This window comes from Geotrypetes seraphini, chromosome 2 (genome assembly GCF_902459505.1).
Source record: "Geotrypetes seraphini chromosome 2, aGeoSer1.1, whole genome shotgun sequence".
Taxonomy (NCBI): Eukaryota; Metazoa; Chordata; class Amphibia; order Gymnophiona; family Dermophiidae; genus Geotrypetes; species Geotrypetes seraphini.
In genome coordinates, this window is record NC_047085.1 from 36,594,613 (window position 1) to 36,606,987 (window position 12,375).

Here is a 12,375-nt window from a genome sequence, read left to right on the forward strand (position 1 = left end):
CGTCCTTGATCATAGCTTCCACCATCTTCCCTATAATTGAAGTCAGGCTCACCGGCCTGTAGTTCCCGGGGTCACCCCTCGATTCCTTCTTGAAGATAGGTGTGACATTCGCCAATTTCCAGTCCTCTGGTACCTCACCAGTTTTCAAGGATAGGTTGCAAACATGCTGGATTGTGCCCGCTATTTCTTGTCTTAGTTCCTTCAGAACCCTTGGGTGGATCCCGTCCGGGCCCGGTGATTTACCGCATTTTAACCTGTCTATCTGTTTGAGGACATCCTCCTTACTTACCTCTATGTCCTCCAATTTTTCGGCCTGTTCCAGGGCAAGAAGTGGCTTTCCCCAAGTCTTTCTGAATAACAGACTATGGACTTTTTCTCCAGGAACTTGTCCAAACCTTTCTTAAAACCAGCTACGCTATCCGCTCTTACCACATCCTCTGGCAACGCGTTATTTAAGTTACATTGGTTACCAATGCATGAATGCAGTATGTTTAAGATTTTACTGCCAACCTTTAAAATCTTAGGGGATCCTTCTACTAAACTGGCAAAAACGTGCTCTTAGTACCAGTGGCGTAGCGGGGTGAGAGGTGTCTGGGGCGGTGGTGTTCCTCTTCCCTGCCCCCTCTCACATGCGTGCTCCTTCCCCGTACCTTTTTATCTTCGGTGCGCGTCGGCTTTAGCGTTCTCTCTGACATCATTTCCTAGGTGTGGGTCCCGGAAGTGGCGTCAGAGAGAGCGCCAAAGCCGATGCAGCATTTGTGGCTGCTCAAAGTGAAGATAAAAAGGTGAGGGAGAAGGGAAGGGTCACATGCATGTGGCAGGGAAGGGGCCACTGCTTAGTAACCTCCTGCATTTTATTTAAATTAGTGGCCATGTGCTAATGTTGCCAAAGCGTCAAGGCTGCAATAATTTGCCAACATGTTCAAATATTTAATAATCAATTTTAAGGGAGTAGGAAAAACCTCAGAAATCTCAACATCATCACGCCGCATTGAATATTAATGTTTGCGAGCAGCAGTCGTGTGAATTTCCCTGACGCAGTGGCACAGGAGCCGCAAAACACTGGCAGCGTTGTTGTTGGAGAAATGAATCTGACAGCGTGAAGATTTGGCTGGAACAGAGCTGCTCTCTGGACAATTTCAAGCTAAATGGAACTTTAGGGATATTTCAAATGTAGCTGTGTGTTTTTGAATTTTGTATATATCTATACAGTCAAACCTCGGTTTACGAGCGTACCAGTTTGCCAGTGTTTTGCAAGACGAGCAAAACATTCTCGCAAATTGTGACTCGCATACCGAGCATTGACTCGATTTGCAAGTCCCCCCGCCTGCTAACCGGTATCACTCCCCCGCCCGCAAACGCTGCCTCCCCCGCGAACTGGCATCACCCCCCCCCCCCTTCGCGAACCGTCATCCAAAGAAGAACCCCACAGTGCCGCTTCGGGGGGATGCCTCTAATGTCCACCAGCCACCGGAGAACCCCGCAGTGACGCTTCAGAAGGATGCCTCCTCCATCCGCCAGCCAGCCCTCCACTTCGGATGCCCCTCGCATGCTGGAGAGCCCCCACCCGATCCCACGCAGCCGAGCGCTGCCCCACCCGCACGCCGCGCACGACACGCACAACGCCGATGATTGACGCTGTGCGCGTCACACGCAACGTACAGGCAGGACGGCACCCGGCCGCGCAGGCCCAGACAGAGGTCCTCCAACCTGCGTAAGGCACCCGACGTGGAAGGCTGGCCGGAAGATGGAAGAGGAATCCCCCGAAGCGGCGCTTCCTGCACTGTAAGTGCTCGTTTATCGGGGCAGTGCTCGGTTTGCGAGTCAAAAGTTTGCTGAGTGTTTTGCTCGCCTTGCAAAACACTCGCAAACCGGGTTACTCGCAAACCGAGGTTCCACTGTATTTGTATTGTAAACTGCTTTAACACTAACCCCCTCCTTTACTAATGCGTAGCGTGGGTTTTAACGCTGGCAGCAGCGGTAACTGCTCCGACGCTCATAGGAATTCTATGAGCATCGGAGCAGTTACCGCTGCTGCTGGTGCTAAAACCCATGCTATGTGTTAGTAAAGCGGGGGAGGGGGAGGGATGAATGTAATTGCGGTATTTCAAATTAATAAAAACAATCCAATCTAATCTTTATGCCATTTCAAATGAACAAGGAACAAACAAACCAAAGCTGCAGATATGTACAACAACGTAGGCAAAATTTATTGTGACAACCAAAAAATATATATTAAAACCTTTTTACCAAACAGGGGACCCAACACGGTCCGTGTTTCGGACAACCTTCATCAGGGGTCCTATTTGAGTACAAATGTAACACAGGATACAAATATTAAAATCATATATAAAACAATATGAAAAAATATATATTTTCCTTTTTTTATGTCCCTTGATAGTTTTTCTCTACTGCAATTTTTTGTGACATTTGTTTCTTTCCTTTTTTACCATGGTATGTATCTTGTATGTTTTTTCCTCCTTTATATTTTCTTTTATTTTTCGCTTCCCAAGTTCCCATCATGTCCACTTCTGATCCTATCACCTATTCACCATTATCTTATATCTCCTTTTGCACTTTTAAAGAGTACTTAGGTTTCTCTGCAGTCTATCTAAACCCAATAAACCAATAAAAATATTGAACTTAAAAAAAATTTGGTTTAATGTTATTTTTCTTGCATGTAGCTTATCAATATTGCATGCAGATTTGTCACTCTTTTAATATATATAAAACATACGGTGTCAGGTCAAAAGCGCGCCGGGACAAAGGCGCGCCCAGACAATTGAGCGCAGCGCGCACCGCCGCGCCACTCTAAATTACTGTTTTTAGTGCTCCGACGGGGGGGGGGGGGTGTGGGGGGGAACCCCCCCCCCACTTTACTTAATAGACATCGCGCCGCGTTGTGGGGGCATTGTGGGGGGTTGTAACCCCCCACATTTTACTGAAAACTTCACTTTTTCCCTGTTTTTAGGGAAAAAGTTCAGTTTACAGTAAAATGTGGAGGGTTAAAACCCCCCAAACCCCCCCATAACGCCGGCGCGATGTCTATTAAGTAAACTGGGGGGGTTCCCCAACAAAACCCCCTGTCGGAGCCCCTAAAAACTGTAATTTAGAGTGGTGCGGCGGTGCACGCTGTGCTCAATTGTCGGCGCGCGCTTTTGTCTTTCGCGCCGTTGTCTATGAACCAAAACATACACATCTGTCCTGATGTTATCAGATCACAACGTTCAATTTTAAGGTCACTTAAGATCATCTTGTCTTTCAATTTCATCATTATTGTTTTATTGTTTTATTATATTATATATTTTAAAAATATTTTTTCATATTGTTTTTTATATGATTTTAATATTTGTATCCTGTGTTACATTTGTACTCAAATAGGACCCCTGATGAAGGTTGTCCGAAACACGGACCGTGTTTTGGTAAAAAGGTTTTAATATATATTTTTTGGTTGTCACAATAAATTTTGCCTACGTTGTTGTACATATCTGCAGTTTTGGTTTATTTGTTCCTGGTTGGTTTTTTCACTGCAGATAGAGTTGGACCTCCCCTTTTCTTTTGTATTTCAAATGAACCCACATCCTTGCTAATTGGACAGTTTGAATGACAATGCAAGAACGTGCCGTACAGGGTCAGATCAAAGATCCATCAAAGTCAGTATCCATAGTAACATAGTAGATGACGGCAGATAAAGACCCGAATGGTCCATCCAGTCTGTCCAACCTGATTCAATTTAAATTAAAAATTTTTTTTTTCTTTTTAGCTACTTCTGGGCGAGAATCCAAAGCTCTAACCGGTATCCAGAAGTTCAACATTTTCATGCTTCTAAATACTATTTATTGAGATCATATACATCAAACCTGAAGTATGAATTGAGCCCTAAAGAAGTTTTCCTTATCCTATGGGGAAACAGCAAATAAACTCCCCCTTTTACTAAACCGCAGTAGAGGTTTATACTGTGGCCCAGTTTGCTAAATGCTCCGCCGCTCACAGAATTCCTATGAGCGTCGGAGCAGCGACGGAGCATTTAGCAAACTGGGCCACAGTAGAAACCTCTGCTACGGCTTAGTATAAGAGAGCCAAAGTCTTTATTGAAAAAGTCAATACTTTTCTTATGGTTATATGTGGAGGAAGTGTTTGTCACATAGCAGAAGGATAAAAAATGACAGGCAATGGAAGACTTGCAAACAAGTCTGGACCCTTTCGTGTTTGACCAGCACAATGGTGTGTTGTAATTTTTCTGTAAATTATATGCTGTTTGCTACCATCATGGGGTATAAGGAAAAACGTCTGGCCTGAAAATTGTAGAAGGCTGTCGTATGTTAATTGCTTTGATCTTAGTTTCTGTATTTTGCAAGGGGCTGTTGAAAAGTTCTCAGCCATGAAACTTACAAGTTATTCCACACTTTTCTTGACATCTTTCGTTTCATATCATATCATTGAAATGAAAAATGATGAGGACCAGCCAGCACAGTTTCAGCAAAGGAAGATCTTGCTTGACAAACTTACTGCACTTCTTCGAGGGAGTAAACAGATAGATAGACAAGGGTGACCTGGTCGACATTGTACATCTAGATTTTCAGAAGGCGTTTGACAAGGTCCCACATGAACGTCTACTTTGAAAAATTGAGAGTCATGGAATCGAGGGTGATATACTCACGTGGTTTTTGCGAATAGGAAACAGAGAGTGGGGGTAAATAGACAATACTCGGACTGGAAAAGCATCATGAGTGGAGTGCCTCAGGGATCGGTGCTCGGGCCCGTGTTCTTCAACATATTTATAAACGACCTGGAAATTGGTACAAGTGAGGTGATTAAATTTGCGGATGATACAAAGTTATTCAGAGTAGTGAGGACACAGAAGGATTGCGAAGACCTACTATGAGACATAAACGCACTCGAGGAATGGGCTGTGAAGTGGCAAATGAGGTTCAACGTGGATAAGTGCAAAGTGAGGCATGTCGGTAACAAAAATCATATGCATGAATACAGGATGTCCGGTGCTGTACTCAGTATAGAAAATTGAACAAATAAAAATAAACTTTATGCCCTTGCAGCTTGTAGGCTATAGAACATTGAAGCTGTGAAAAAAAATTGCATAGTTCCATTGTACTGCCACTATAGTACATAAAACTTTCCAAATTAAAGTTGCCCCTCCAAACTTTTATAGCCATTATTTGTAGCCCCAGTTTTACAACCTTTTTAGTCAGCGATTCACAAATGCTTAAACCGTATTCCAAGGTCTAGCAATGAAGTGCCTACTTCATGTAGTGACTCACATTTGCCTCTAGATGGAGAACTTGCCTTTGCATTAAAAGCTTACTGAAATGTTATGTGTAATCTACTGACCTTACCGCTATTGCTTTCTAATTGTATTTCCGTGTTGAATTCCTGATTCAGCTGTATTGAAATGAGAAACTTTAAAATGCTTGTACAGAGAATTTAAAGAAAGGCAATCCGTGAGACTATCGTTTCAATGTTTTGTAGAGGTGACTTCTAGAATGCAGGACTAATTTGACAGCTCTGCTATAAAGAATGTTGCTAGATCAGCCCTTATCTCAATATATGCTTACTGTAAATGTGGTTTAAAAGGGACCTACCGTATATCTTTTATAGGCTAAACTAACCTTCTCTTTGTCAGGTAAAGCGTTAAGTGGGATACAAATGTCTTTCTTCCAAATGGTTTAAATTGTTTGTCTTACTCTAAAGTACATGATGCAACATTTTTAAAACTGGAGTGGAAAATTATGGGCTCCTTTTACGAAGGCGTGTTAGGGCCTTGATGCGCGGAATAGCGTGCACTAAAATGCGGCACGTGCTAGCTGCTACGCCTCCTCTTGAGCAGGCGGTAGTTTTTCAGCTAGCCAGTGCGTGCGCTATAAACACTAGCGCACCTTTGTAAAAGGAGCCCATAGTAAATGAGAGAAATAAAGATCCGAATGGTCCATCTAGTCCAGGGATCTCAAAGTCCCTCCTTGATGGCCGCAATTCAGTCGGGTTTTCAGGATTTCTCCAATGAATATGCATTGAAAGCAGTGCATGCACATAGATCTCATGCATATTCATTGGGGAAATCCTGAAAACCCGACTGGATTGCGGCCCTCAAGGAGGGACTTTGAGACCCCTGATCTAGTCTGTCCTGTAACTACATACATTACAATTTAATGATTGAATTCTTTTTTTTTTTTTTTTTTTTATTTCATCTGGGCCCCAAACTTTAGAAGTTCGCCTGGTACTGTCCTTAGGTTCCAACTATTGGAGTTGCTATTGAAGCTTACCCCAGCCTATGCAAACCATCTCCTTGGCGGGATTCAGACCATGAAAGTTTGCCCATTCAGATTCTAGTTAGAGATCCTCTGTGTTCATCCCACGCTTTTTTTTATTTATTTATTTTTTTTTAATTCCATCACCGTTTTCCTCTCCACCACCTCTCTATTAAATATCTTCACAAACTGATATTTTAGAGATTTATGAAGAAATGTTTAGCTTTTTGCAGACATTAATTTATGCAACAGAGTGAACACCTAAGAGGGAGGATGAAGAAAGACCTAATGAAGAAAGAAAGAAAGAAAGAAAAAAAAAAAGACATACTTAATTGTGAACTAAAAATATTTTGCTTGATAGGACCATTTGTCTGAGGGCAGAAAATGTGCATTCCTGTGCTAATCAGTTAGCATACGAGGGGGCCACTGTAAAGTTCTCAGCCCAACCAAGAAGAGAATGATGTGGAAACTTATGTTATTCCACACTTTTCTTGACACTTTTCTTTTCAATGAGGCAAATGCATCTAGTAAATGGGCACAAGTATAGGGAAACCAAGCCATTGTGACATCACCGATGAGGTTGGCTTTTAGGCACTGGTGGAATGAGGCATTATGACATCACAATACAAGGGGGTCCCTGAAAATTTCTCAGCCCAGTCAAGAAGAGAATGATGTGGAACCATGAAACTTATGAAAGTTATACAACACTTTTCTTGACACTTTTCGTTTCAGTAAGGCACAAGGACAACAATTGCCACTAGCTTTGTGGCCATTCATGCCGATATCAAAATCACCTTGTACAATACTGAGTAAATACCACACGATTCAGAATGTAGGGAAACCAAGCTATTGTGACATCAGAATGTAGGGAAACCAAGCTATTGTGACATCACTGATGAGGTTGGCTCTTAGGCACTGGTGGAATGAGGCATTATGACATCACAATATGAGGGGCCGCTAAAAGGTTCTCAGCCCCACCAAGAAGAGAATGATGTGGAGCCATGAAACCTACAAGTTATTCCACACTTTTCTTGACACATTTCATTTAATATCATTGGAAAAAAAAAGTGTCAAGGAAAATGTGGAATAATATAAGTTTCATGGCTCCACATCATTCTCTTCTTGGTTGGGTTCAGAACTTTTCAGCAGCCCCTCATATCTACATTACCACACACAAACTAGTTAGTGTAGGATTACCGTGTGAGCCTTTACTACCTACAAAACTAATGGTGGTAAGTATTCATATAGTAATTTTTATAAATGGCCATGCATTAATGACAACATTAATCCATAGACTCCATTGAAAGACATGTGCCTTTTCAAAATGTGCATAAGTTATTTTTTTTTAAAAATACTATTCATTAACGCGTCCTCCTATAATATTAGCCTCCTCAAACTCATTTTAATTTAAATAAATCCCAAAACTTGAGAAGTTGTCATGGAAAGATTGAGAGGTTGCAATTGAACAGATAAAAATTGACTTGGAACACTTTTCAGAAAAAAAATTGTTTAGAAATTTCAAAATAGTTTTATTATATTCCTGACAACCTGTTCTGGCAGATGGTGTGAATATATTTATATACTTTTTATTTTATTGGAAAACAATTTGATTTTTGTAATTCATTGATTTTTTTCTGAGTGTGCTGGACCTGGAAAATATTCTACAGACATCTTAGATGAAGAAGCATTCTATTTTATATTTTGCTCATTTTATTTTTCTTACATTTAAAAAGATAACTTTTTTGGACTTTGTGGGTGTATTTTGTGAGTGAAGATCTGCAGAGGATGCATTAATTTGATTGGTTTTGACACATCTTAGCCAATGGAAAGCTGTGCATGATTTCTCAGACCTATTCAATTTGTGGTTTATGGACAAATTAAAACTTCATAAACAGTTCATAACACCACATGTTCCTTAGAAGGCCCGATGGATCTCAGAAATTTTTTGGACACCTTTTGATTTCTCAGTTTAGTTCAATATTGGTAAGAGTTTAATGTTTATTTGGTATTTTAATTAGATGTTTAACTGTGCTTTCTTTAACGGTTTTCTTTTAGAATGCTCATTTCAAACATGTAGGTCGGTAATCTTATGGTAAACTCTCTTCACCAAGTCTCATTTTAAAATATTTAGTTTTGGACACTCACTATGACTAATTTATTATTTATTTATTATTTATCAGTTACTGTTACAGTGTGTTCAATCTGGAAAGTAGATGGCTAATAAATTCTATTTTATAGGGAACAAAAGGAAAACTCCTCTCTTGCAAGAAGCACACCGGGTACCGATTTCACACAGAATAACATATAAAATTGCGCTATTAACATTCAAAATTCAAAAAACTAATACTCCTATATTTTTACATCGATATTTAATACCTTATTCCCCAGCTAGATCTCTTAGATCAGCTGATCAGTATTTGCTGACCATTCCATCATTGAAAATAATTGGCACTAGAAGAACCACAATTTTTTCTATCTTGGAACAAACTTCCAATTCTTTTGTGCGCTGAAACTTCCTTAGAAAAATTTAAAAGCAAACTAAAAAGCTATCTTTATAAAGATGCATATGAAGCCTAGACCAGATAATCTTTTTGATTTTTTATTATCATTTAGATCAAGTCTTTAAAAAAAAAAACCCAAAAAAACACCAGTTACTTTTAGACCAAGTTTCTTTAAAAACTTTTTAATACCCCTCCTGATGTTGTTCTTCCCTAAATGTAGTTTCTTTTGGTTATTTTATTTTAAACAAATGTAGTTTATCCTTGTATTCCTTATGTATCTTCAAATAACTATAGATAAGATTGTATGTTTATTGTTCTAATGGTTGTTATTTGTCCCCCCAAATTACTATTGTTAAACGCATTGAAATATTTGATATTGCGTTCAAATCAAAATTTTAATAAACTTGAAACTTGAAAAGCAACCATTGGCTCAGTGGAGGGTTGCGTCATGACTTCCCGGTAGTGAATTTCCTCTGAAAGCTGTTTGGTGTAGACTAGAGAGCTATAGAAGTCATCTCTGCTGGGAAGTTAAAGTGGGAAGGCCCTTGGGTGGGGCCCAATTTGCTTCCGTGAGAGCCATGGAGGCAGTGTGGGAGGCTGCGGGACAAGGTCAGGGTGATCCATATGTCTGCCCTACGGGAGTTTGGTGGAGGCACTGGGGGCGATAGCCCTGGATAAGGCCGTTACTATGGCGACATGGTGGGACAAAAAGCGCTGACTGAGACACACTGGAAGATGGAGAGGAGCCCACGCGGGCAGGGGTTATTACTATTCCCAAGAGATGGGCCAGTAATGGCCTGAGCAGCCTCGGGCTGGCGGCCGACAGGAGCAGCCTTACCCTGCTTACAGCCCCAGTTACTGGAACTCTTTAGAACATCCTCCGGCTCCGTACCCAGCTGCTTACTCCAAGGGACCAGAAATGCAAGGCCAGGGAATGGAGCCATATGCCAATGGAGTTTACGGTTCACCATATGGCTCTACTCCAATGGACCTATAAACAAACATTATCCAAGTACCTTGTATTCTCCTGCACATTCTTAGGTTCCATATCCCATGGAACCCACAGCTACATACAAGACTTCTTTGGGCCTCATCAACCAGCTCACAGTGGCCCTATTCCAACCAGGGCTGCCTTGTGCAAGGTCCTTCTCACAGGAAATCAGGGGCCAGGGTATCCATCTTGCTGCTCCCATCAGGTGGAAAGTATGCGCATCCCCTCCTACCCCACTACGGTGATGCTCATCCTAGACTATCATCGCAAGCTCCACCACCACCACCACCACTGCTAATGAGAGCTCAGGAAGATGGCTGGCTACAGCAGGGAGCTTATAGCATTCCATAGCATTATTCTTGGCCTTCCTCCCCAGCAGCTTCCCTCACACACTCCAATTTCATTTCTTGGTCAGGCTCTGCAATGTCCCCTGCATCCTATGATTCAAGCTTACAATTAGAGCCAGGAATCAATCAACCTGGCTATTATCCTAAGACCAATCCTCAAAACCCGGCTCCCCGTAAAACACAGTATAGTGCTTCACCACAACTATATGAAAATGTTCCTAGAAGAGATCCCATGAGCCAAGACATGAATGCCACACTCATCCCCCACCTGACACCCAAACCAGCCACCCAGCAATTCAAAAAATTAGCCAGATCCTAGAACAGTTTCATGTCCTGGATGGGAAGGTTGATGAATTTGTAGGAAAGAAGAATGACAAGGCCTATTGGTGCCTGGAAGAACTTCTTACCAAGCAACTGCTGGAGCTAGATTCAGTGGAGACTGGTGGGCCAGGACATTGTTTGTCAGGCTATGAAGGATGCAATCAGTAAACTCTAGGCAATTCTGGAGAAACTGGAAAGAAAAGGTTTGTAAGCCTAGGAGCTCACCCAAAGACTCACATTAACTACTTTTTATCTCTCCCCCCCCCCCCCAGTACCTGCTACTCCCTTTCCCTGACTGATTAAAGCAATAAATTCTCTATATAGTTTTTCTTTAAACTGAAAAAGGAAATTGGCCGTTGCAGCACAGGAAATTTCCAAGACTTGAACCCTGGGTCACTCCAGAGACTGACTCATGAAATATAAAAATCTGGCACTGCCAGGCAAGGCACTTTCATTGTAGAAAGGTCCTCAAACACACTGGCCAGGAGTTATTTTCATCCATTTTCTAGAGGAACATGAGAACATAAGAATGGTCCATTTAGCCCAGTAGCCCATTCTCACAGTGGCCAATACAGGTCACTAGTACCTGGCCAAAATCCAAGGTGTAGCAATATTCCATGCTACTGATCCAGGGCAAGCAGTGGCTTCCCCCTTGTCTTTCTCAATAACAGACTATGGATTTTTCCTCCAGGAACTTGTCCAAACCTTTCTTAAAACCAGCTATGCTAATCTGCTCTTACCACATCCTCTGGCAACGCGTTCCAGAGCTTAACTATTCTCTGAGTGAAAAAAAATTTCCTCCTATTGGTTGTAAAAGTATTTCCGTATGACAGAACGTTATATATCATTGTATTGGTTGAAATTAGAACATCGAATTGTTTATAAATTACTAGTCACGGTGTATCTTTGTATTCATGATAAGGTGCCAAGGCATTTGATGGATAGCATTCTGCCACATGAACTTCAGGGGATGTTGTGTTTGGTGACTCAAGCTGACTACATATTCCTGGACCTTTGTAACGCGATGGTTTTTATTCTCCAGACCAAAGGAGAAGCCAAAGGGATACAGCCATCTGTATCTAATAGCATGTGATGAAAGACATTTAGTAATCTCCCTAAAATCCCATCTGCGTCTCAAAGTAATGGGGGAGATATTCCCTCATAGTCCACATGTCCCACTTTCCTGGCCACTTGTAGAATATGCTTCTTGATCAGGTACCTATCAAAACAAGTCACAATGTCCCGAGGGTGATCTCCTGGCAAAGGACCCAGAGTTCTATAGACCCGATCAAAGTCAATCTGAGGGAGCTCACCCTCAGGCTCTGCAGCTCGTAGGAATTGCTGGCAGATCTGCTGCATCACCAAAGCTGTATCTTGATCTCTCCCCGTATCAGGGACTCCCTGAGCATGTAAATTACTCCTCCAGGAGTGATTGTCCCCATCTTCTAATCTGTACAAGAGATCTTCACAATTATGTTCCAAGGATTGGCAGCACGCTTGTAAGTCACCCAGCTCTTGGTCATAATTATGGCCCGTTCCTCAAAGTCATTGAGGCGCTGTCCCATCTGCGTGAAGCTCCGACTTTAAGGTAGCAAGAGAGGCCTACATGGTCGCCATCCACTGCTGTAGATCCTCAGGGCTTGCCAAAGATGACTCAGCACCACTCGCCTGCACCGTGGATCCCACTGTACCCTCCTCCAGAGCCGATGATTCCGGGAGATCTGCCATTTTACAGCCACGTGACACGGGGCAGTGTCGGGCTGATACACAAAGGCTTGCAAGTCTGCTCTTGATTTTTTCCCCACCATGCGGCAAACACGCCCCTCCGATATCCACACCCCCCAAAATAGCTTTAAAAGCCTGCAGGTGCCTCTAAATTTAGCTAATTACGCCGGAGTAATAGAAGGACTCTCAGTCAAGCTTCCATGTTGATCGGTGACATCACCGAAGTC